General features: G+C 39.6%; 1 protein-coding gene and 1 long non-coding RNA gene across 3 annotated transcripts in view; one reads left to right on the top strand and one right to left on the bottom strand.

Moving 5' to 3' along the window:
- Positions 1 to 26,391, top strand: part of Fbxl7 (F-box and leucine-rich repeat protein 7) — a 369,462-nt gene that overhangs the window by 203,988 nt on the left and 139,083 nt on the right. The gene's annotated exons all lie outside the window — the stretch shown is intronic.
- The window catches only part of LOC120100752 (uncharacterized), a 34,331-nt gene continuing 28,330 nt past the window's right edge, over positions 20,391 to 26,391 (bottom strand). The window contains exon 8 of the long non-coding RNA XR_005500757.2: positions 20,391 to 20,802. This is a non-coding gene — a long non-coding RNA (uncharacterized LOC120100752). The remainder of the gene's footprint in view (positions 20,803 to 26,391) is intronic.

Raw genomic sequence — 26,391 nt, 5'->3', positions numbered from 1 at the left:
CAGAATAGAAGTTAGAGGGGGCTGGGCAACAAATGGAAAAGGGCCACTGGCTTTGTCTTCCGTTGCGATATATTTTTAGTCTTCTGATACACTGATGTGGAAAATCTCCAAGCTAGTATAAAGCCCATGATACATCTTAAACATTGATAAGATTTGGACATTTTGATACTGCTGCAAGGGCAGCTGACGCCTTGCTAAAATAGCCATGCCTTCAGATATGCTGGCCTTTGAAGGGGTGCTGGGCCCGTATGATATGAAAAAGAAAAAAGATTAGGATAGCCAGGCATCCTGGCCACACAATCAGCACACGTTTTCGGTTTGGAACTATTTCCTAGTTTGGAAGTTGTGGCTTTCAGCTGTAACAATAGCAGGCTGTTCCGCTGAGGGGAAAACATGCAGTGTTCAAAATAAATATCGTCAGTGCAGTTTTGCAGTGTTGGGAAAATACAAACGAGTCCTTTTCTCCTCTAAACGCTAAGATGTCCTGAAGGTTTCAGGAAAACAGGGTTTGAATTGGCAAAGACTGCAAGGTTGGGAGGATCAGGAAAGGAGTGGATACAGAGGTGGCAGCATTTTGCATGGTACTAAAACCCCTTTGAATTTATCACCTTTACTCAAGGATAAGATATAGCATCTGACCAAGCATGTGCATACGCTTTCCCATGGTGAGGTGGATTTTACATGTAGAAGCCTGTTCTGAGTGGAAGGGCAAATTCACCGGCTGCCCTTACTCATGGCTCATGCAACATCTTCTGGGCAGCACAGTTTTCTCATGGCCCTAAGAATTTCAGGATTAAAAGTACAAAGTTTGTCCAAAGGACTATAGAAGGTAGGCAGACATATTTTAGGTGGGATTTCGCACACTCATTTATTTATGGAAACCATAACCAGTTCAGGCTTCCTGTCAGACACCTCCCTTAGTCTTATATAATAAATCTTTTTCTCAGAAGAATTAAATAATTATTCTCTTTCCATTTTACATTATAATTACATATTCATTTCCTTTTAACTGGAAAACTGATCAAGAGACATATGAATGTGACTTACTGAACACAGAAAATACTTCAGATAATATGCTGTGATTATCTGATATGATGATAAAGGTGTTAAAGTGAGAATTATTTCATTATATTTTACAGACAAGCAAATGTCGACAACTAAGTGGTCAGTCTGGCAATAGAGAGTTGTCTCCACTCCTGAACTGCACTGCATCCTGAAACTTACAGACCCTCCTGCACATAAATAAAAATAAAACTCATTAAAAAAAATGTAGCAGGTGGCATGCAGAACACAGACAATTAAGTAGAAATGTAATCCTTCCAAATTGTCCAGTCTATTTCATTTTCTAAATAACCAGCCAATTTCATCTTTATGATCAAATTTATATTGTAAAGTCTTGGGAAGATTGGCTAAAGGTCTTAAAAAGCCCTTTAAGGTTTCGTGTTTATTTGTTTTATGGGTTTTTATTTTTTAGCTCTACAAAAATCTTTCTAGAGTAATTCATCAGGTAGAACCTGTACCATTAACGAGTGAAATAGTCTCCATTCTGTAGGGCTGCTTAATGGCAACACAGCTTGCTTTACTTCAGGCTTCAGAGCAAGGAAGAATTCAATAGACTTCTCAGAGATCTTCCATTGGGGGTGTGGGGGTGAGAGAAGAAGCAGCAGGGGAGACTCTGAAGATAACAGGTTATAAAGGATTCACTACTGCCTACAGAGATTCTGCTGCAAGGGTTTCCTGTCTACTCAGCTTCTTTTTTGTGGGGGTCGGGGGAGAAGAAATGGGTTTATTTCACCTTCAGTTTTAGGTAGTCAATCACTATGTAGAAGTCAAGGCAAATCAAATAGTCACACCACAGCATAGTCAAAGAACACAGTGAGGTGAACACATACTAGCTTGATTTTTCTCCTCTTATGTAGTTGGGGACCCATGCCTCAGGGATAATGCTGGGCTTTGTTTTTCAATATTAATTAAAGCAGGTAAGAAATTCCACATCTACTCAGCTTCTTACCTGCTGCCTCGTCTCTGTTCCAGCAAGATCACCAGTTCCCTTCTAGGCTTTGGGCTGTTTTGGACCCTGTTAATAGGAATAGTCACAAGTGCCTGCACGTTGGAATTGGAGATCTTGGTTGAATGACTGTGCATGAAATGGGATATTTGCAAAAACCATAAAACAGACACAAAACTATCGTTTATTAGCAATCATGACTATTAACATTATCGTTCAAGTATACCTATGATGTGGAGCCCTGAGGACATTTTACTTGTGATATAACACAGGGCTTTTCTCTGAAAGTATAATTCACAGACTCACATTGGAGATGGCAGTAAGCAGTTAAAAAAAACCCTGAGGGTAAACCACATAACCCACCAGAAACGTATGTACTTTAAGTGATTATAGCTACCTTGAGTGGCTGAATAAATTCTTTGTCATTCATTTATTTGTAAAATGATCTTATAAGTCATATCATGCCCAGTTAAATTGCTTATTCCTCAGGGTAGATAATGACTTTCTCCCATTGTCACTTCAGGTGCTGCCTATACACATTGGCCACTAATGTTTAGAGCATTTCTTTATTTCTGTTTGAGAATTTTTTAAACCAGGAGATAATTCAGTAGCAGGAAATAATTCAATACAGGAGAAAGCCCATATTGAGATTTCAAAGTGAGACTCATTTATTAGCAGATAGCTCCTTTACCTTTCTGTCATATTTAGCATTTTTCCTGAACACAACTGCTACAACATGGCAGGCCAGGTTTGAATTTAGAAATCTCTTCGTCTTGGCGTCCCACTGTTTCCTCTCCTGCTCCAGTCCTGTCTTATACCATCGGCAGCCTCACACCCATCACAGTGAGCCTGTCCCGTTTCTGTCCTCAGCACCCACAATCTCTTGTCCTTGCATTAGACTTAGAGAGATTCACCAGTATTGTCATGGTTGGCTCTGTGGACGATAGAACTATGAGAAGATATTCACCTATGCTCTGGAGTTTAACCTAGCAACCATCATATGGGCAGGACATCCCATGATTGGAGATGTGAGGTATAGAACAAAGTACAACAAAGTGTAAAACAAAGTCAGATGGCCCCACCCCCTTCACATCTTGCTACTATGCACTGAAAGAAACACATGGAAATAGTCATAGCACTGTGTAAAAACAATCAATTTTAAGACAACTTAGTTGTTTTTGATTGACAATGGAAGAGACAATTTATGTTACATGATGGGGAATGATGAATAGATGGAAAATGAATGCTGATGTAATGTATTTATTTAATATTTTATGTTAGACATAATAAATAGCAACTATTTGTTTTATGTAACTGATTACTACAGACTACTTTGTTTGGCTTGTGCTGAATCTTGGGCTGGAAGCCAGTGTCTGGTTCCAACCGATAAATGACCATACTAGTAATATTGCATAGCAGTTTTCTTTGTGAGCCCAGTGAAAGAGAAGTCAGGGGACACTGATGTGTTTTGGAAATACATCATTTGTCAGTCCTTAGGGACTCCATTGTGGAGTCAGATAATCAAATGTTTCATATAGGTAGACTGCATTCTTGATCCTTCCAAACTATGCACCACAGAATGTTTAATGATGTATAAGTATGACATATTTTAAGCTCTGGCAGTATTGTTAACATAATATCAATGATTCTGTTTTGTTTGCAAAATCTGTAAAGCAATTGACAGAGCCCTATGGTTTAGCCAGTCTCTGTGAAGTAAACCCCTCCATAGCTGACGGCAGCTACTGATGTGGATGCATGAGCTCAGAGCTGAAGAGAGATGTAGAGTAGCACACCCTGTGTGCCATTCCACTGGGGTTCAAAGTGCATATGTGACCTCAAGAACATGTGGTGAAAGTGTAGCAATTTCATTGGACCACAATGAACGGGGCTCAATCCCAGGACCCACATGACAGGTGGAGGGAACTCGGACTTTGAGAACTGTCTATGTGCAGTGTATTAATTGATGTAGAATTAACAAACAACTAGTGGCCAGAGGTCACCTCACAGTCTTCTTCAGAAACACCCTGTCTTTTGGTGCTGAGGTATTTCTTGGAGTTATAAACTTTGTAGTTATTTTGCAAATGTCACTATAGGTCCTCCTTGAATTTTAATTGGAATTTCATCTAGTTCTTGGTTTGTGGTGTGGATTTTTCCCATGAATTTTACGTTTCTCTAATTAAGTCTTTTATCATTAGCATAATGTTATACTACATAAGACTCTTTAGATATTTAAACCTTTTTTTATAGTTGCAAAAATAGAAACTTTCTATTTTTCCTTTATTCTCTTTTAAAGTTAATTTTGCCAAGGTATAGTTGACAGAGGAATACGATAATCTTATATATCCAATTTGATGAATTTTTACAACTGTATACATGTGTATAACGACTACCACTACACTCAAAACAGAGAGGATCTGTGTCACCCCCAAAATATTTCTTACTGTCCCTGTTTTAGCATAATTCCATGTTTCAAGCTCCAAGAAACCTCCAACTTAGAGCCATTTCCATATACTGGTTCCAATTCTCAGATTGCATGCAATGAGGTAGTAATGTATGCAGTCCTCTAGGGGTCTGGCTATTTCACTGAAGAAAATGTTTTTGTTTTTGTTTTATTTTTAAACAAAAACTGTTAAAACTTACTAGTTTTGGAAAGGGTCTTAGTGTTTTGTGGAGATTGGTCTTACTCACTAAGCTTCTATCCATCTTAGAAGTTCATCTCAGAGACGTTTGCTTTTATTCTGGTCAGAATATTGAATAATTAAGTTAAAATAGTAGATGCCATTATGTTTCTTAGCTTTTTATGGGAATGCTTATGTATGTATATATACATACATATTCATAAGTAAGCTTTATTCATAATCAGAGCAGGGATTGGTATAGTTTGCCTCAAGAGTGAGTTCAGTGATGGCTCAGTGGTAAAGATGCTGGACTTCAAGCCTGAAGATGTGTCCAGTGCCTGTAACCTACGTAGCAGAGAGAGAAAACATCTACTCTTAAAGACGTCTTCTGATCTCTGTACATGCACTGTGGCATGTTGATGAATCAGCCTGCACACATACATAATATACATACACATACATGTAAATATATGTATGTATATATGCGCACAAACACACACAAAATGAATGAATGCAAAAAACTTTTAAATATGTCTTCAAGAATTAATTTCTCTTCCCTTCCGTCCTTCCTTGCATCTCTTTATTCGTTTTTAGTTGTAGATCTAAAGAACATGTCTTCCTATAACTAAGTGAAGGTCAATGCAGTTCTACTTCTAGGCAATTCTACTTCTTTGAATTTTCAATTCGACGGCATTTATAAACATCACATGTTATCCTCATAATGTGTTCCTAAACTACGGATAATTTGTGTTTTTCTTGTTCGAATTAGCTAAATGCAGGCTAAATTATTTAAGTACTCAGGCCAAAATCATATTCTCTGACTTTTCATGGTAGTCCCATGTCAATACAGCGTGGACCGGGTGCACCTTGAATCTCGCTCTGATGGGGCACAGGACTTTCCCTCTTCCACCATTGATTGGTTTTTCACTTTCCTAATTAAGGATGGATGATAATGACCTGTTCATGTCTTGAAGGACTAAACAGTGAAATGCCCACGTGCATGAGTGGACATGAAGTATGTCTGCTGTTGTGTTGTGTCAGGTTTTGAATGTTTATTTTTATGTTTCTGAAATTTCTGTGACTAACAATGTAGCATCCCCCTTTTCTTTTTGACAGCAGCAGAAAAATTGTGCTGTGCTCCCCCGAAGAACCTTTTGTTCTTGCTACTTCCCAGAGACCCGACAACACTTTACTTTTTACAACTAATGGTTGAAAATAGTAACGTAAAATCACTGCTGTTAGCCTGTTTTCTGGACTCCACCTACCTTATAAGGAAAAAGAAAACGTACTAGATTACAAAGCTGCACTTACTTTATTAAAACTCATGGAATGTTAATTGGTAAAAGTGATGTTGCTTAGGTGACATTTGCGAGTATCTTCACTTTAAGGCTGAGGTGGTGTTATGACTGTAGAACGTTGTGCTATATATGAAATAAACATTATTACTTAACTGGCAATAGCTATGTGTGATTGCGGAATAATTACAGATAAAAAATGATAATGATGGTTTTCATCACAGGAACTTTTCAGTGATTATTTGCTTTGGGCAGCATAATATACTCTCTTATTTGATGCTTACAAGTAGTCCTGACAGTTGGGATGAGTGTTGGGCCCATTTTACCCAAAGGTATGACAGTACACAGTACAAAAAGCACATTAGTCAGTTCATGCTACTAGCCACATTTGTGTTATACATTCACAATATTTTAAAGTTTTTAAAGATTAGTCTCATTTTTATTTCCTGTGTAACGTCATCTGTGTAGCCATTTGTGTGTTTTTTATATATGTGAACATGGGTAGAAGCCAGAAGAGGGCATCTGGCTCCGTGGAATTGTAATTACAGAGCTGTAGGCCACAATGTGGGTGTTGGGACCTGAACTAGGGTCCTATGGAATAGCAGCTCTTAACTGCCAAGCATCTCTCCCACCCTGAAGCCATTATTCTCAACTATTATGGTATGCCACCTCTTGACACTGAAGATTGGAAATCAAATTGCATAAGAATAAAACACATGCATCACAAAGCCACTAAAGCTTATCGAGACCATGAGCTGGCAGTACCTTTGAGTCACATGTTCACTGGCCAATAAGAGATAAGCACACCAAGCTCTCCTGAAACACAGGTATGGCAACATACTCATTCTAAAAGCCACTCATGCCGTTTCACAGTTTCTACTTTATGAGTACAGAGAAATTTCAGTGTTTCACGGCACTTTCTTTTCAATGGATCCTTTGGATCTCATACTTGGCTCTGTTGACTTATTGTCTTTGGGATAGTTAGAAATTCTTACTCAGATAATCTATGCCATCATGAAGGGAATTTTGCTGCCTTGATCTTGTGCAGGTTTCCAAAGCTTCTGTGAGTTTATAGACCAATGGCCAGGTCTAGAAGACAGCTTCCACAGCACTCCTCCCAATACTCCAGCTCTTACAGTCTTTCCAACCTCTCTTCCAAGAGCCTTGAGTTCCCTGAGCCTTGGGAGGATGTGAAGGGATCTCAAGCCCTGCACCACAAGCCTTATTAAGGAGACATTGCCAATGGTTCCAAAAATAGAGAGATGCATTCTTCTTTGAGATTATTGCCACCCATGCTCTAGTGATGGTCCCACAGCCGTAAATATAGGGACAATACTAACTTAACTTAGTAATAAGAAGAAAAGAATATTTGATGTTAGGGTGGGGGATAGGTGTACAATTTTAAGAATTGTTATACATACATATATATATATATATATGTATATATATATATGAAATTTACAAGGAATTTTTTTAAAATGAAACTAAAAGGATACCTTAAAAAGCAATAGAATCCAGGTACCTTCATTAATAATAAACTGTACCTGAAAACATTGCCACATTGCTGACAAGGGGTACCAGACTTCAAAAGTTGAATAATCTAACACAGCTTTTAGGAGTCTGTCTTAAAACTACTCTGTAAATGCTGCCATTGACTTCATTTTTCTAGAGGCCTTCTGTGTTCAATAATTTCACTATATTTGGTTATAATACTAATACACACTAATGTTCAACAATCTTAAGAGAAAGATGTTTCTAAAAGAAAACATCTGTGATAGATACTAAAATTTCCATACGTGTGTGTGTGTATTAAAAAAATGACACTACACAACATGCCCCCTTTCTTCATCTTTTATTTTATTGAAAATAATTTTTTTACACAATATACTCTGATCACACTTTTCCCACTCTACTTACTCCCAGATAATCCAAGATACTTCTCACCTCTATACCCATCAAACCCCATACCCTCTTTCTCTCTCTCCTTAGGAAAATTGAAAATAAATGATCATAATATGCATTCAAAAGATCTGTAAGTATGAAATTTTTAAAAAGTCAAACAATACTCTCATGCATGTATGTGTATGTGTATCACAAATATATATATATATATATATAAACATTATACAACACATAAATCTTTTAAAATACCATTGAGTTCATTTTGTGCTAGCTTAATCTAAAGTTTGCCCAGTGAGACTCAGTTGGAGAAAACTATTTTTCTTTGCAAGTGGTTATCAAGTAAGGATAATCTCTTAGTGAGAAATGGGAACTCACATGAACTTCCCCCCTCAACACTGGATGTCATGTGGCCAGACCTCTGCATGGCCTGTGAGCGCTGCCGCCGTTTCTGTGCTCTCCCATGTGTGGCAGCCCCGTTGTGTCTGGATCACACAGTTTCCTCAGTGTCCTCCATCTGCTCTGACCCACTCTCTATGCCTTCTCTTCCACACAGTTGCCTAGCCCCGAGGGGAGGAATTTGAAGACATTTCATTTAAGACCGAGTGTTCTGAGGGTCTCTCACTCTCTGTACATTGTTCATTGCGAGTTTCTGTGTTAGTTCTCATGTACTGCAGAAGAAAGTTTTCCTGAGCAAAACGCTGATCTATGGGTATATCAGAAAGTCACCAGGGGTCATTGTATTGCTATGTTCCTTGGACAGAACAGTGCTGTTTGGTATTCCCCAAGGCCCATAGCCTATCTCGTCTTAGCTCTTTAGCCACCAGAACAGTGTCAGATCTGGGTGTCATCTCATGGAGTGGGTCTTAAATCCAATCAGAAAGCGGGTGATTACTCCCAGCAGTGCTTCTGTCATGAATGTGAGTCATGCAGGCAGGCCCCCACTGTAGATCACTGCATCTGTAGCTAGGTTGATTAAGAAAGAATTTCTTAGTGAAATGAATAGCCTGAATCCAATAATTATACAGAAATTTAGTTTGTCCATATAAAAGTCATATTTTTGCTTAACACTTTTTACCTAATTTCCACCTGTTTGTATTTCTATCATGTTTGAAAAAAATCTCAAGGTAATCCAGCGTCTTACTAAAAATGATACATATAAAATAAAAGGTTTAGTTATTATTTTATTTGGTAGTTGTAATAAATATGGATAGACTACTTAGTTTTTTTTTTAAATATTTTCATTAAGTTTAAGGTTCATTTTGATTTAGTTTTAGGAGAAAAACGCATACATGATTTGCTATTACATAATACAGTCTAGCATGAAAATAAGTTTTGTTTTATTTTCCAGAAGGCATTCTTATACCATATAGTTTTCATGAAAAATTTGTTGTGTAATACAAAGTGGTAATTTTCTGCTGGCCGTAACCAGTGTTAAAGGGAGTTTTGCCCATTTATTCTCTGGAACATGTAAAATACTGTTACTGTGGATGGCCTGCTGGCAATCATAGTCTTGAGAATATTTGATGAACTTGGAATTAATTATTATAACTCTGATACCTCTTAGACAAAAGCCCCATGCGTACTCTGAAGGAGAGGCTAAAGGCTTACATGGCTAACCTCATTAATAACCAGTGCCTGGCTGCAGTTTCCCAATTCTAAACACCTGGGCATGACTTCTTGGCTGCTCAGCCCGAAAAGTACTGGTTACTAAGTCAATTCTTATGTTCAAGAAGAAAAATGACGGATAGTAAAGACGGTATTCAATAGTCTTCTGAAGAGTTAGAGTGGCGAGGGGTGGGGCTGAGTGAGGGGCGGGACCAGGTGAGGGGTGGGCGGGTGAGGGGCAGGGCCAGGTGAAGGGTGGGGGCAGGCGAGGAGTGGGACAAGTGAGGGGTGGGAATGTGTGAGGGTGAGGGAGGCTGAGAGGTCAGATGTGTGAGAGGTGGGGACTGGTGAAGGGTGGGAATGTGTAAGGGGTGGAGATTAGAGGCACATACTAGGGATGAAAAATATAGAGACTTTGTTATTGCTGTAGTTCAGAAAACAAATATCTGTAGGACATAGATGACTAAAATAAGTCATTGTGTAGCATGGGCTTCCTGACAGCCCCTATTTAATCATTCTTGCAGCGTGCAACTTGTGACAGCACACACAGATTACCTTTTGATGCTCAGAGTTAGGCTGTTAGAATCCATATGATTAATTTTCTTGATGAATTGGATTCCTGAGTGTGCTTAGCAGGTAGCAGCAGAGGACGCCGTGTTTAGGGCTTCAATTCCCTCTCTCTGCCTGGCCAGATTTTTACCTTTTGTGGATTCCCCACAATGCTGATGGCTGCCAGAAACAATAGCCACATCGTGTTACACTACAGGACCGAACAACATTATCTCTGCCCAGCACGTTTCCAAGTGCCCTGAATAAAAGAGTATGAACAGATCAAAGCATTTGCTTGTCCCGTTTCCTCAGTGACTCTGAGGAGCTCTTTCGCCTGTGATGTTTGTTTTACATACTTTTAATTTTTTCCCAGATATAAAATTCAGTATTAAAAGTTGGTTTTGGCAAAGGTAACCAAATAGCTGTTAAATTAACTCTGCAGGTGTGTTTATTTCTTCGTGTCTGGTATACTTTCTTTCCTCAACTTTCTGTTTCATATAATTGGGACATGGTTATAATTAGCTGTTCTTTCAGGGTCTAAGGTCAGCCTGTCTAGTTTTAAATGAAGAGGATAAATCCAAGAAGAGTATGATTAAACAGTAGAGAGATTCATGTTTTATAATTTTAACTAGTTGAAATACCAAATAACCTCTTTTGTGTGTACTCAGAGCTTTTTCCTATGAAAGCACTCCAGCATGGCAGACGACCCACCCCTGTATTTTCGTACACGTGTGAGACCAATGTGTGGAATTCCATTACCAATTTTGGACTGCTATCAGATGGGAATCGCTGCAACGTTGTTCTCTGATTGTGTTCCTCAAAGAGCAAAGAAACTGTGGCCCTTCAAAATCATCCTCTCCTCTGGGACTAAGCAATGCTAGCTTGATTTTTCTATTAGTATTACAATGTGGTCTAATAGAAAACCGTTCTGCCTAAGGAGGTACAATTGCTCCGGCATCACAGAAATAAGGTATGCTGTGCCAAGCGTGATAGCTCATATGGAGCAAAGTGGAGTATCGCTTCAGGCCAAACATGTAAATTGCCAGTCACATTGAGGAGTACATTGATAAGAAAATCAAATTAGCATAATTTTTCTCCAAAATGGTTGATGGAGGCAATAAAACTTGTGAATTCAATGAGTGTTTCACGAGTGCTTGCCAAGTAAAGATCGCTGCCCTGGCAGGGCTGAGTGTGGAGAGGGGACTCAATCTAAGCAACCTCCGTGTCAGCAAGTGAGGCAGGTTCCAGAATCTTGTGTTTCAGATAGTAAAATATGCTAGAGTGGGTGTTGCAAGTTTGGATGCCTTGGAGTCATTGTGGATGTGTGGAAGCAGGCAATTATTGAGTTAGTAAAAATATTTTGTAAAAAAAAACCCTGTAATTTTTAGATATAGTATCTTCATTTAAATAGTATGCCCCACCTCATAAAGCAATGCATGCCTTCCCTTGCTGCCTCCCAGGCCCAGGTCTGGTACCCAAGCTCTGCTGAGCATGTACTTTCCTGCATTTGTAACCTCTATGATGGCGGTTCTCAACCATGGGTTCTCAACTGTGAGTCAAGACCCCTTTGGTCTTCACATATCAGATATTCTGTGTATTATATATTTGCAATTCATAAGCAAAATTATAGTTATGAAGTAGCAATGGAATTATATTATAGTTGGGGACATAATATAGGAATGGTATGAAAGTGTTGCAGCATTAGGAGGATCGAGAACCCCTGGGCTAAAGGACACGTTCCATGCTCTCTCCCAAATCTTGCTGCCACTTCACAGTCATGTCCAGATGTTTCTTCATTCCTTTGCTCCATTTTTATTTCATTTTCTCTTTATGGAACTTTAAATTCCTTTAGGTACACTAACCATGAAGAAAGGACCAATAATTTGCTCTAATGTATATCTACCTGAATTAAAAGCATAAGAAATAACAAGGCCTGGTAACAAAGCCCTGAGCCAGGAAGCTCTTCTGCACTGTAGAGAGTTCAAGATCATCCTACATTGGTAAAAACCATTTCTCAAAAACTGTTTTTTATAGAAAGGGAAGGAAAATGATACCTTAGGGGTAACATACTCTGAGTTTGATTGTGAGTACCCCAAAATAAGTAAAAGTATGGGAAAAATGTTTAAGGAGCTCACATGATGTAGGTTGGAAATATGAGTCAATTTTTAAGTATATTTGAGAAGAGTGAAAGATGCCTCAAAGTGATAGAAGCTTAGAAGCATGGTCGGGGGCTTTCCTTTCTGGGTAAAGAAGTTTATATTTGATTGTTCTATATATGGATCCTTTGAGCATCTTTTCAGAAATTTTTCCATAAATATGGGGCTGCTAAAAGTAGTATTTTCAATTAGGTAGAGATGAGAAAATCTCACAAAATTGTAAATGAGTATTGTTACAGGAAATGTTAAGGATTAATGAGGAAGGGATCCTGGATAGTTGAGCCAGATGACTGTGTATAGGAAGGCAGAAAGGTTAACTTTAAGTCAGGGCACTAGTGGGATCCAGTGTGAATGACTTGGAGAGGAAGCTCTAGAGGAGTGTTCGATTAGGAAGCTGATGAAGAGCACATTTCAGGTGTCAGAAATTCGGAAAGTCACATTCAGAAATGTCTTAATGGAAAGAACCATTTAGAAAGTGTTAGGAAACACAGACTCTAAGCCCATAGCCATTTACAAGAATTTTGGAAATAGAAGTTAAATGTAAGCAATATTATGCTTATAAGAATAATAAATGTCTTAAGGGAAAGTCACATTTCCTCTGTGAGTGGTGACTAGCATCTGAACTGTGTCTGAGACGGCATTGATAGAATATGTGAGTGCCACATGTGTATACTAGTAGGCGCTGAATTTGAGTAAGATGCAGGCTAAAGGCAGCCGGACTGTGCATGTGAGGTCACTGGGGATTTTCGAGAAAGAGTTCTGTAGAATGATATTTGGCAAATGCAGACAAGGATAAGAAGAGCATAGAGCTCTATGGAAGCTATGATATTGGATTGGCTACTTCAGTTCAAGGCTTGTTTAAGGCTCATTGTTTTTAAGATGGGACTTGTCATCTTGCTGAGTATTTCATGGAAGAAATGATAATTTGCACCTCCTTTTAGTTATAATTAAAATGGATACACTCAGAGCCATTTTCAGTCTATCCCAACACCCTATTTTCCCCTAAGCTCACACATTTAAATAAAATACTTTCCATTTATAAATAAGATACAGCCAGTAGAGGGGGCTGGGGATTTAGCTCAGTGGTAGAGCGCTTACCTAGGAAGCGCAAGGCCCTGGGTTCGGTCCCCAGCTCCGAAAAAAAGAACCAAAAAAAAAAAAAAAAGATACAGCCAGTAGATCAGTCACAAGGGACCTTTAAAAGTCGGAGAACTATTAGAGCAGCATGTGACGTCTGCTCTGGCTCATCAGCTACCCCCACTTGCATGTGTAATACTTTAGGATGCTTCTGCAGTAGTGGGTTTCCATGTGACTTATTCCACGTTTAGTGTGAGTTATTCCTTCCCATATCTCCTCCTGCACCTTCTCATCCCCTTTCCCATTCAATCACACCCCCACCCTGTTTTGTTTTTTTCAAGACAGGATTTCTCTGTGTAACTGTCTCTCATAGAACTTATTCTTTAGACCAGGCTGGCCTTGAACTCAGAGATCTGCCTGCCTCTGCCTCCCATGTGCCGGGAATAAAGGTGTGTGGTACCACCACCCAGCTTCCCCCTCTATAATATATGTTCTACTCCCCTTCCTTGAAGAGACTCTAACTGCATGGTTTCTTACTAGCTACCTAATCTCTAATTAAAATATATTGTATGAAATTCTCAAGGGATATATAAAACATTATTTAAAGTTAATTAACTGAATTCTGTTAAACATTTTAATAGTATATCTTTAACAAGTTCATTTATATTAAAAAAATAATGGCGTAACCAACTAGTTGACCCCTGGTTCTGGAGATACCACTGTAATCATTATAAATTTCTAAGTATGGGACCACTCATTTCTCATAAAATGGTCTGTTCTTTTTTATTCCTATAAGTTATGGTACCTCTCCTTACAAAATTAGGAGACTTATAGGCAGTATCTTTATGTGACTTAGCTAGTGTTCTCTTGCTTTGAAGAGACACCATGTCCGTGGCAGTTCATATAAAAAAGAAAACATTTAATTGAGGCTTGCTTACACTTTCAGAGGTTGATTCAGTTTTCATCAGGGTAGGGAGCATGGTGCCATGAATGCAGACTGGTTCTGGAAAAATATCTGAGAGTTCTCTATCCAGTCCACAGGCAGCCGGTAGAGAGAGAGAGAGAGAGCCACTGGGACTGGCTTGGCATTTTGAAACCTCAAGGCTCACCCAAAGTGACATACTTTTTCTACCAAGGCAACAATTCCTATACCTTCCCAAATAGTGCCACTCCTGATTACTAAAATTCAAATGCATCAGCCTATGGGAGCTATTCTTAATGAACTTACCACACTATGCATGCCCTGCGTGCTAGAAATTTGTTCCTGGGATTGGCACCCATGGTCTTGTCCATGTCTTGTTCAGGACATAATGTGGAACACCTGACTGGGAAGAGCAGTGTCCTGACATAGTGTGTACTCTATTAATTCAGCAGACCTGAGTCAAGCCCACTCAAATAGGTGTAGGGTTTTACTGAGAGCCCAGATCCATAAATTTCATTTCCCTTAAATGTTAAATTGTAGTATTTGTAATAATGAATATAATATTATAATAAATAGGTAATTTGTGACCTCACAGTACCATCCAAATGTGCATCACTATGTCCAGGAAAGACAATCAAGATTATATCATATGCAATTCAAGCCCGATAATTCAAAATAGTTTCCCAAAACTGTAACTTTGGCATAGGGCAGTTTTTGTTATCTCCCAGACTCTTGAGGGAGATCTTGGAACTTCCTTCATGTTAAACATGTTTACTTGAAGGAAACCTTTGTCTGTAAATACACAGTTCTTCTCCTGTTCCAGAATATTCTTTCACTTTTATTTTTTATTCTGAAGAAATCAGGGGTTTTGTTTGTTTCTTTGCCTGTTTGTTTCATTTTGTTTTATTATTACTTGTCATGCCAAAGACCAAGCCCAGGTCTCTGAGTATGTTTGGTAAATGCTCTGACATTGAGATATAAATCTCATCAGTTGCTGAATATCTTTAAAAATATAAATCTTCTGTTTAGGAATACCCACTGGCTTGCTAATTTAGGCTCATTCCCTCTTCACTTGAATTTCATCTCTTCATTGGTTCAGCCTTCAAGCTAAGCTGCTCTTGACTTGGCTGTCTTCCCTGAAGAAAAAAACTATGAGATAGTCTTAACTCACAGATGAAACTTTACATACCTGACAAGGATTTTCGTCTGTCTGTCTGTCTGTCTGTCTGTCTGTCTGTCTCTCGTTTTACTTATTTGTTACCGGCAAATGTCTATGTTTCCCCAGTTCCCATAAAGCCTATGTTTTCTGTTGCTGTGATAAAATATCCTGATAGAAACCTCTTAAAGAGCAAGATTTTGTTCTGGCTTGAAGTTCTAAAGGAATGGAATCTATCCTTGTGAGAAAGATGTTGCAACACCAGGGAAGGTATGGTGGGCAGGACCTGGAGTTTGCCTGATCATAGTACATTCGTACCCAGAAGGCAGAGCAATGGACCCAGGCAGTAAAATCTCAACCCTGACCCCCCAGTGACATACACCCTCCAGCAAGCCTCCACCTACTAAAGGCTCCATAATCTTCCCAACAGTGCCAGCCCCTGGGGACCAGGACTTTAATCGTATGAGCATATTGTGGACATTTCGCATCTAAACCCCATTCCTTGTCCTTCTGTATAATATGCATGAGACTGGCTAACCACGATCCACATGACAGAATATGAGAAAACCATGGAAGCCTGGAAACGTGGAAAGTAAGCAATGAAAACTAAAACCCAACCAAGGAAAAAGCAGCATTGATGAACGCATCCCCTTAGCATGGCTGCTTGGGGTACTCCCACCACTCCTCTGGCATCTTTAAAAACTTCAAACAACAACAAAACAAATCAGTCTCATATGATGGAGCGCTGCATTTGATCCCTACAATAAGTAATTTCCCCCAAACAGAATTAAATGTCTTCCATGCATTCCTGCCATAGGGATATTTTAAGCAAGTATAGAATGGAGCATAGTATATTCCAAATAAACAACTCTTGAAGAAATGTTCTTTTCAAACATACTGAAATGCAAAGAAGAGGCATTAAATTTACTAATAATCTTACTTAGAGAGTTTTTATAGACAAAAGCACAATCTTAATTGGTATATTTGCTTCACGTTAGTCCAATATTGGGTGTTCACAGTGACAGGCTCACACTTTGGGTCTGCTGGGGTATATTTTTATTCTCAGTTTACTTGATAGCGAATGAAGGGTTGACGTTTCTGATTCACCCATGGTGTCCAAGAGTGTTCTTGTATGTGTTTGGAACTTCTTTCTCATGGGAGTTTGAAATTAAAAATGTTTCCTTTTAAGATTGTAGATTGACGGCCGACATGAAATTATGTTTGTGGGAAGACACTTTTTGGAGTTTGCTGTACAATGTGGGGGATCAAAAGTTTCTCCCTCTTTCTTTGTTGTCTTCATTTCTAGGAAATGAGAACGTTGGGTGTAAAAGTATTTAAAGATTACAGGTCGCCAAAGGACATCTGGTTTATGTGTGCCCAGAGGTGGCTTTCTGAAAATAAAATAAGATGTTAGGCCAAAAGTGGGAGGACAATATCATGTAGTCTAGTTAACTAGGGTTTTATGAGGAGAATAAGGCTATTCTTAGGAGCTCCACCATCAGTTAACCAAAAAGAAAGACATGAAGGAGAGAATGAACGCCGTTTCTGAAAATACCAACCACCCCGCTGCAGGAGTGTATGAGGTGTGGAAGCCGATGTGCAGTGTGCTGAGCAGGTCAGGAGGCAAGGAGGAGGGAAGGGACGTACCAGGCCTCTGGTTAGTTATGGTCAGGACTGAGTAAATCCACAGCTAATCCTCTGCCTGGAGTGAATGGATTTCTACTGCAACCACAGCAGGGAAGAACAAATACCGAATGTGCTCATAGATCACTTAAAGCCATCTCCATTTGATGGACACTTTCCACTGTTTCCAGAGATATTTTTCTCCACAATTATTTAATGGGAAGGGATTTATGCAGAAATATTCCACGGAGAGAAATACAAGTGGCTTTGTCTTTAATAAATCAAAGTCTCAGAAGCACTCCCTAAATGTTTTCTCCTTGTGGTAGTGTCAGAGAATAATATAGAAATTATGTAGAAATTAAGAATTTTCAGCCTGTACAGATATTGTAACATATAGTTTCTGGGAACCTGTGCAAGCTGAAGTGTAACAAAGAGCAAAGTAGCGCTCCTTGAGTCCCGTGAATCATAGATTGTGGGCGCTGTCAGAACAGGCTCTTGCCAAGGTAGCTCAGGGAGGCAGTAGTCTGTCTACATTATTGATTCTTGCTTTGCTCAGTACATACTTCCAAATATAGTGCCCAGCACATAATAGGTATGTAAGAAATGCTTGTAACATGAGTGAATGGGCAAGAATGCGTGTTACCCAAGACAGCTTCTCGTGCTAGGTAACAGAGGAGTCTTTGTTGTAATTACCTCTGAAAAATCCAAATGTTAATGTAACCTTTCTTTGTTATTTTTTCAAGTGCCAGAATCCTTTTCTTCAATGTTACATACTCAATCTTGTTGAATTTACCATGAACTTTTCTCAACATAGCTCACAATGTTGTCATAAAATGAGAACCAAGTGAGCCAAAATTAGCACATTTCTCTTTGGTAAATGTGTCTATCTAAATAGCTATAACTTCATTAGTGGTTTAGAAAGCATGGCTATGGGAATGCGGGGTTAAAGTGGTAGTATCACTGAATGTCTGATACATGTAAGTATCAAAACTCACGTATTAGCTGATTCACTATTTTTTATCTGTTTTATGCTTACAAAACATTCTAGAAATAAAGAATTTTGTTAACACGCATATTTTAGCTGTCTGCTCTGGGCCAGACATTCTCTAGGTATAGAAGGAAAACTAGCAACACATTAAGGACCCTGCCTTTGTGGTGCTCATATTCTAAGGGTGCAATCAACTGGAAAATAATATGATTGTATTGAAATGTAGTCCACAGAATGAATAGGGTGATTAAGGAAGTGAGACACTGTGGATGGTGACAGTGTCTCTTACAAAGGTTATCAGGGAAGTTGAAAGTGACTTTGCAAAAGTCCAGGAATTATGCATTTCCAGTAGTACCAAGAACAGGGAAATATAGTTCAAATACTGTATCTGAGGCAGGAGTATGCTCAAACTGTTTTCCAAACAGTGTGTATATGCTGTATTTGATATGGAGTGAGCTTCTAGGAATGTGGTCTCAGGCAAAGACAGAAGACAAAGAAATGACAGAGTTTGTAAAGTCTCAGACCAAATCACTCTGGTGTTGTGTGGGGGTGGGAGAAAGAGGCTGGACCCCACTTTAATCTCTGTGAAAGAAAACGAGGAGGGGACTAGGAAATCATAGGTATAGTCCCTAGTACATAGATGCAAAATGTATTTCAAGTAAATGGGCCCTTACAGGATGTTATGCAAATGAAGTTTCTCTAAGCATCGACTCCCAATGATGAAAAGCCAGGGCAATTGTCCTTTGATTTTATTCCCCCAGACTGTCCAGAGGACACAGCTTTGCCAGGCCTAACTTTTTCTTACTTAATGTCTATACCAAGGTGATTTGGGGACAAGCCTGAAACATAAGCCCAGCAGAGAACAATGCGAAGATTGGTGTGAGGTCAGGCTCTTTCTACCTAAACCTAAAGGGAAGCAGAAGCCAGGTGGGTTGCCTCAGAGATAAGAGTCAGTACTGGGCAATTAGACAATAAATGTCATCAACAGATTGGCTGTTACTGTTTTCATTTCGTCCTTTATTATTGATAACGGATATTTTCTTAGCTGATGCTTTATCAAAATATGGGCAACAGCCTGCGATGTCTATGACTTCCCAGCAAAGACTGTTCAGGCAAAGGGAATGGAGAGACTCTAGTCGGTTGAGATGTACCCTAACAATGTAATGCCAGATCAGTTGATGTCTAGCCAAAAGTAAACAGTGGAATCTGGAGTTTTCATCTCTTACTCTTCCAACCAGAAATATTGCCCTACAGTTTTGTTTATCCATGTGCTTGTGTCTGCTTCTCACCCCATCTCCTCACCTCTTTCTCTTTTGCCAACTGGGGCAGCTGAACTTGGCCTCTTGCCCGGCTAGTTGTAAGGAATTAAGCAGGCCTGTTCTACTATTTGGCTGGTAATTCTTTTAATTAACCATGAATGTTTAAACATCTTCTGGCTCCACCCCAATCTCAGTCTGGCAACTTCACCTCTTCCCGTGGTACTCAATCAGGAGTGATTTTGCACTCCCAGTAATTGTTGGAAAAGTCTGGAGACCTTTAGCCTGGCATGTAGTGAGTGGACGTGAACAGTGTTGCACAGCATCATACAGCACACGGTGGAGCTCTGACAACAATGAACCAACATGACCCCAGACTCCAGTATTGCCAGAGGTAAAGAACTGTGACCTATATTCCACAGTTAATTCTTGTAGATGTTTGATCCTACTGATGAATTATAGATGCTTTCTGATAGCAACTACATTAGTATAATATAGCAAAAGAAAAGTAAAGGTGAGAAGGATGGGGACTGGGAAAAGGAAGAGGAAACAAATAGAGGAGGAAGGAGGAAGAGGGAAGAGAAAGGAAGGGAAAGGAAAGGAAAGAAAAAAAAGGAAAGGAAAGGAAAGGAAAGGATAGAGGTTAAAGAATGAGCCAATGTCCAGAATGCTATGTTAGCTGTGACTATGAGGAATGGAGTGAACTGGTCTTTAAAATGCTACACCAACCAATTCAAGTTGTGAACAATGTTGATAAGAACTTTGCACGAAACCTGTTCAAGGTCCTTATCTCTAATTATTCTTCTGTGGTTGACTCATACAAACCTCATAATGAAGATAGCTGAAGAGACATACAAGTTATAAAATTATTTTGAAAGAATGTGTTCCTCCTAGGTCTGAACTCCTAATTGTCTATCTAATACAAAGTGGTCAGCCATGAAATCAGAAACACACAGCAGTAAAAACAGACTCAGGGGGTTATTTGTATACATATGCATTTGTGTGTATGTGTGGGTATAAAATGATAATCAAAGAAAAAAGATGCTATTAGTTTGCAAGGGCATGAGGGGCAAACATGGGAGTGGTTGGAAGGCAAAAGTGATACATACACACACATGCATATATAATATATATGCATGTATAATATATATTAGATGAGAATTCATATTAGCTTTATTTACTGAGCAGAAATATGTCAGAACCAGAGAACAAAATAGATAGAAATTACCACCCTTAATGAATTAATATCATGGTGCGTAGTGTTTATTTGAGGCACAGGTGATAAAGGTAACAAACAGTAAGGGACAGGACAGATGTCAGAGGCCTGGAGTGAATTACCTTGAGATTTCTTACTACCACAGGGTGTTCTGGCTTCAGCCTGAGGTCCTGTGCACTTTCCTTTTGCATGACTTTGTCTAAATGTCCGTCTGCACTTCCTGGAATATCTCTGATGAATAATTTGCTTTGATTGGTCCATTCTCAATATGAAATACTTTCCAGTTTTTTGTGGGCTTCGTGTTTTGCTGTTCTCGACATCTTTATCCAGGCACTTCCTATTCAAAAGATTCTTTCCATTTCATTTTGTGTCTCAGGTTGTTGGCTTTTTTTCTGATGTACCAAGACCAGGCCAATCCTGAGAGTAATTTTCTGAGGATTTAAAAATAGATTAGATTACAAAAAGAAGGAATGGGAGATATGGCATCTTACCTCATAACAAGGATTCACCAACACCTCAGAGAGCTGTTAGTGACCTCTTACTATATATTTTCTCACTTCATTTTATGCATTTTACGAGATGTGATTTTATGCAGATGTGGTTACGTTCCTCCCTAAAATTAATCAACTACAAATTATTCTTCTAGAAGATCCTGGGGATCTTTGAGCAACTTCAAACAGAACATAGTTCTTAACTACGGTCAGAAAGATGCACCCAGAGATTTGTCCCCAGCTTAATTATCCTCTCTTTGCAGCAAATTACTGGCTTTAGGACAAAATTATACTTCAGCCTGTGATAAGACTTTTCATAATTTTGTCCCTGAAATTCAAGGAGCACTCTGTTCTTTAGTGAAGCAGACTCTTGTATAGGAAGCAACACACCGGGGAGAAGAGGCTGGACAGTCAGCTAGTCATGTGATCCTGGATGACACCCACTGCGATGCATCTTGAGAAAAATCTACAATCAACGGGTAACAAAATCTCAGTGGTGGACTATTTTTGTTATATATCTCACTTATATTAATTGAAGGAGGAAGACCTGGCCACTGTGGAATGCTTCTTTAGGGAGGAGATTATAAACTGTATAAAGGTGGGGAAAGGAAGCTGAGTAATAGAATATATATATGTGTGTGTGTGTGTGTGTGTGTGTGTGTGTGTGTGTGTGTCTGTGTGTGTCTGTGTGTGTGTGTGTTTCAGTTTTCATCACCTCCAACCCCTGACCAAAATTTTATGTTCCTTATTTGTATTCTTAATTCACAATAAGTGTCTGGAGACTCTGTTATGATGACCAGAAGCAGGGAAATCTAGACTAGGTATGAGCTGGAGTTTCCAGCCTTGATTATACCAACAGCTCAGTGTAGGGCCAGGGATAACGGGCTAAACACATGTGTTTCTGAGGTCCCAGTGACGTAATAAGTAAATTAGGTAATACTATCTTTGCTTCTTTTTAAATTTCTGTCCCATTTCCTTATGCACTACACACATGTGTACACATACATGTGGGGGTCAGGGGAAACTTTGATGAGCCTCTTATCTCCCTCCACCAGAAGGGATGGAATGCAGGCCATTAGGTTTGCTGCACTTCCTTTATGCACAGAGCCATCTCATGCTGCAGGGCCAGGGCTTCTCAAACTCAAGGGTAAGAAAGGAAGGAAGGACAGAAAGAAGGAAGGAAGGAAGCAGGGAAGAAGGGAGGATGGAAGGAAGGAAAGGAGAAAGGAAGGAAAGAAAGGAAAAGGAAGGAAAGAAAAAGGAAGGGAGGGAGGGAGGAGGGAGAAAGGAAGGAGGAAGGAAGGAAAAAAGAAAGGAAGGAAAGAGAAAGAAAGAAGGAGAGAGAGAGAGAGAGAGAGAGAGAGAGAGAGAGAGAGAGAGAGAAGGTTCACACTAAGCCTGGGTGGGGACTTTTAGAAATCCTCTTCTCACAAAGCCTCCATGATATTAACACCACTGACACTGTTGCATACAGTCAATCAATGGACTGCATGATATCTCTGACAACAGCCAATAATAAGTTAGGACAGTAGTCTCATAGCCACTGAACACAGTGGTCTTTGGGGTGGGGGGGCTTTTGATCCATTGGCCATAACAGGAATATTGAGGGAAACTTCTACCAGTAGATTTTAATAAGAACAGGCATTTGGGTAAATTGTCAGATGATCCAGATATTAGTACTATCTCTGATACACACACACACACACACACACACACACACACACACACACACACACACACCCAGTATTTGAACATAGGTTGTACCTAGAGATAGCTAGATGTTTATATTCGGACTGATGCACTCAAGGTAACTGATTTGTTCCATTTTATCACACATACTAGTACAATGGAAACACCGAAATAAGGACTTTATTAACTTCACAAATTAGGAGTTTAGATCAATAAATATTGCAGAAGAAAATGAAGGCATCTATTTTTTTTAAATTTCCTTGTCACACAATTGAGAAGAATTTTATTCAACAATAGCCGCAGAGTGTACAGTGAACATTATTGCTGTGAGTCCCTCAGAGTATAGAGTAAACGGAATCACTATGAGTGGCACAGAGTAAGCCAGATTGCACATCACTACCTGTCACTTCAAGCTCTGTGGCTCTTGTGTCTCTTGTTTGGAACTCTTTCCTAGAAGAGCATGGTCTTTTTTCGTCTTCCCTCAAAGAGAAGTTTTATGCCTCAGAAAGGTTATGGGAAACGATGAAGTAAAAGGCAGAGAGGCCCACGCCCTGGTTCACAGAGGCCATGAGGCACACGTTGGCTGATGCTGCACATGTTCAGAGGACCAACCCTACTTTCACTTTTCAAAATGCTTTGATTTTTTTGTCCCACTCCTAGGAGGCTCAGAAAGGCTTTGCACACTGATTCCTAGGAGTCTCAGCATCCAAAAGACATCAATTTCTGGTGACAGACAGAATGCTAAATGTTTGCCAAAGCTCCTTACAAATATGTATTCAAAAATATTCTATGACCAGACATCTGATGCTGCTGTCACACAAACATGGATGTCAGAAAAGTCAGCTAGCATTTTCTTTTCTAGCTGCGAGATAGCTAGTGTCTACTGTGCTGATGTCTTCTCATTCATAAATGAAAGCAAGTTTCCATGAGTGTTTCTGTGAGAAGCAGACTACTGACATGTGCAGGAATGCTTTGTGCATTTATGTGCACTCATGGGACTCCACAAGGCCCAGAGGCTGAAGGCTGGGGGCAAAGGGAAGTGAGACTTGGTTAGTACCCACATCAACCATTCTCTCTCCACCCTATAATTACGTGTTTCACTTTCTCACCAAGATAAATCAAATGGCTTATTTCCCTCCTTTGTTCTCTGACACTGTTTGTCTTGGTTGGCATGTATTCCATGATTAAACTGTGACTCTGATGTGAGGAAACAACCTGTGGAAACACTGAATCCAATGGCCAAATGGAACAGGAAGAAAACTCATCAGAAATTGCAAGGTCAAAGTTGCCATGTGTGTCGAATGCTGGAGCTCTTTTTTATACAACCTAAAATATTGTAGAAGTCATCTCTCATATTACCACCAAGCAAATGAATGCTAAATGTTTATACCATATAACTTTAAAAAGCTACCATTCCTTGTTTTTGAGCGTTAACCTTTGTTTTCTCTCAAATGAGGAAAGAAAAACCTAGAAAGATACAAAGTCTACATCAGGTAAAGCTGGGGGATCTCCAGTAGTAGGCCTCTGAACTGTCTGGGTTATATTCTCTTACGCAAAGCACCCACATGCCACAGAAAATTATCTTGCTGTTCGGTGTCTCAGTAAAATCACATTTCTATCCCTTACATGAACGTGTTCATGAAGATGTCTTTTACACATAGAGCGCAATGATGGCATGTTAACTTCAGGCACACACATGCACTATGTATTACACAAAACCCTTTTAAATTAGCTCTGATTAGTATAACCAAGTCATCAATGAAATAGCCCCAAGTAAGTAGTCAGGGTTTCTTTTCCCTACTGTATTTCTGCAGAGGTTTTCATGGGCTCTTCACTTCCCAGTAGGCTGAACCTTACCTGAGATAGAGAGATGGACCCCATATTAGGATTTTGCAGCTTTATGATAGTGCCTAAGCAATACTGTGTGTGTGTGTGTGTGTGTGTGTGTGTGTGTGTGTGTGTATGAAACCATATTTTGTTTTTTAAAAATGTAGACATCTTCCTAGAATAATCATATGTATTATGAGCGTGATCTTGTCTGGATGCTAAGTAAGAGCAGCCAGCCACTGCTTGGAGGCTCTCTGTTCACAAGCATGATCGCCTGAGTCTTCAGTGTGCTGAGTTGCTAGCCTTTGAAGGCTACCAAGCCAGGGTCCAGCTTCCAGTATTTTCAGCTTACCTGAGTGTTTATGGGAATGTAGTGCTGTTATAATCAATGAAACTTTGTGAGCCCTTTGAGAATTTTGTTAGGGTTTTAAAGAATAGCAAGATGTGTAAAACAAGGAACAAGGCACTGTAGGCCCCAAACTTAATATCTTATAGGCTATAGTACAAATATCGCACCTTCAATAACTCTGAATTGAATCAAGAAGTCAGAGACCATTGTCCAGACCCTTGCGACAGAGCAGTGGAGAGTACGGTAGGAGACAAAGGTAACGAGGATAATTTTAATCTTCAAGCTCTGTGTTGTCTGGATCACCAAGTTTACTGAAGCAAATGATTGACTGTTACCTAGATAAATGTGAACATTTGAAGCCTGATGTAAGCCAGTGATGTCCAGATAGAGAGTTAGCAAAGGCTAAGTAATTTCCTCTTAAGTGATCATAAATTCCAGACATTTTAAAAGTATATTCTGTGAATGGGAAGGTAAAAGGGGAGAAAATCGAGCTTGTTTTCTGCCAGGACACCCATTGCCTTTCAGTCCCCTTTGTGCACGTTAACAGAGATAGCTTAAGTTTTCTGAGTTAGTTAATTTTAAGTAGATTATTCCTTTTCCTTCTCTTCATATCTAATTACTTACGTCTCTTTGGTACCAGAAATATCACAGTGTGGTGTGCAGGGAAGAGAATACTACCAGAAGGGACTCTGAGTTCTAAAGATATCCTTGGCCCTGGGTCTGACCTTCCTGACTCTTTGCCATCTTGAAATGGATGGCATATTGAACTAAAAGGATTTTTTTTTCTTCCAGATCATGGAGTCTCTTTCCTCCTGGAACTGGAACTGCCACATCACATGTCTGATTTTTTTTCTTCCGTGTAAGACATCATTTAAGTGAATCTTACATGGAAATAAGGTGTTTGGATTATTTTTTTTATTTTATTAACTTGAGCATTTCTTATATACATTTCCAGTGTTATTCCCTTTCCCGGTTTCCGGGCAAACATCCCCCAATCCCTCCCTCTCCCCTTCCTTATGGGTGTTCCCCTCCCCATCCTCCCCCCATTGCCACCCTCCCCCCAACAATCTAGTTCACTGGGGGTTCAGTCTTAGCAGGACCAAGGGCTTCCCCTTCCACTGGTGCTCTTACTAGGATATTCATTGCTACCTATGAGGTCAGAGTCCAGGGTCAGTCCATGTATAGTCTTTGGGTAGTGGCTTAGCCCCTGGATGCTCCAGTTGCTTGGCATTGTTGTTCATATGGGGTCTCGAGCCCCTTCAAGCTCTTCCAGTTCTTTCTCTGATTCCTTCAACGGGGGTCCTATTCTCAGTTCAGTGGTTTGCTGCTGGTATTCGCCTCTGTATTTGCTGTATTCTGGCTGTGTCTCTCAGGAGTGATCTACATCGGGCTCCTGTCGGTCTGCACTTCTCTGCTTCATCCATCTTGTCTAATTGGATGGCTGTATATGTATGGGCCACATGTGGGGCAGGCTCTGAATGGGTGTTCCTTCTGTGTCTGTTTTAATCTTTGCCTCTCTATTCCCTTGCCAAGGGTATTCTTGTTCCCCTTTTAAAGAAGGAGTGAAGCATTCACATTTTGATCATCCATCTTGAGTTTCATTTGTTCTAGTCATATAGGGTAATTCAAGCATTTGGGCTAATAGCCACTTATCAATGAGTGCA

This window comes from Rattus norvegicus, chromosome 2 (genome assembly GCF_036323735.1).
Source record: "Rattus norvegicus strain BN/NHsdMcwi chromosome 2, GRCr8, whole genome shotgun sequence".
Classification (NCBI taxonomy): Eukaryota; Metazoa; Chordata; class Mammalia; order Rodentia; family Muridae; genus Rattus; species Rattus norvegicus.
The sequence above is the reverse complement of the archived record's forward strand: the minus strand, read 5'-3'. Positions and strand labels throughout refer to the sequence as shown.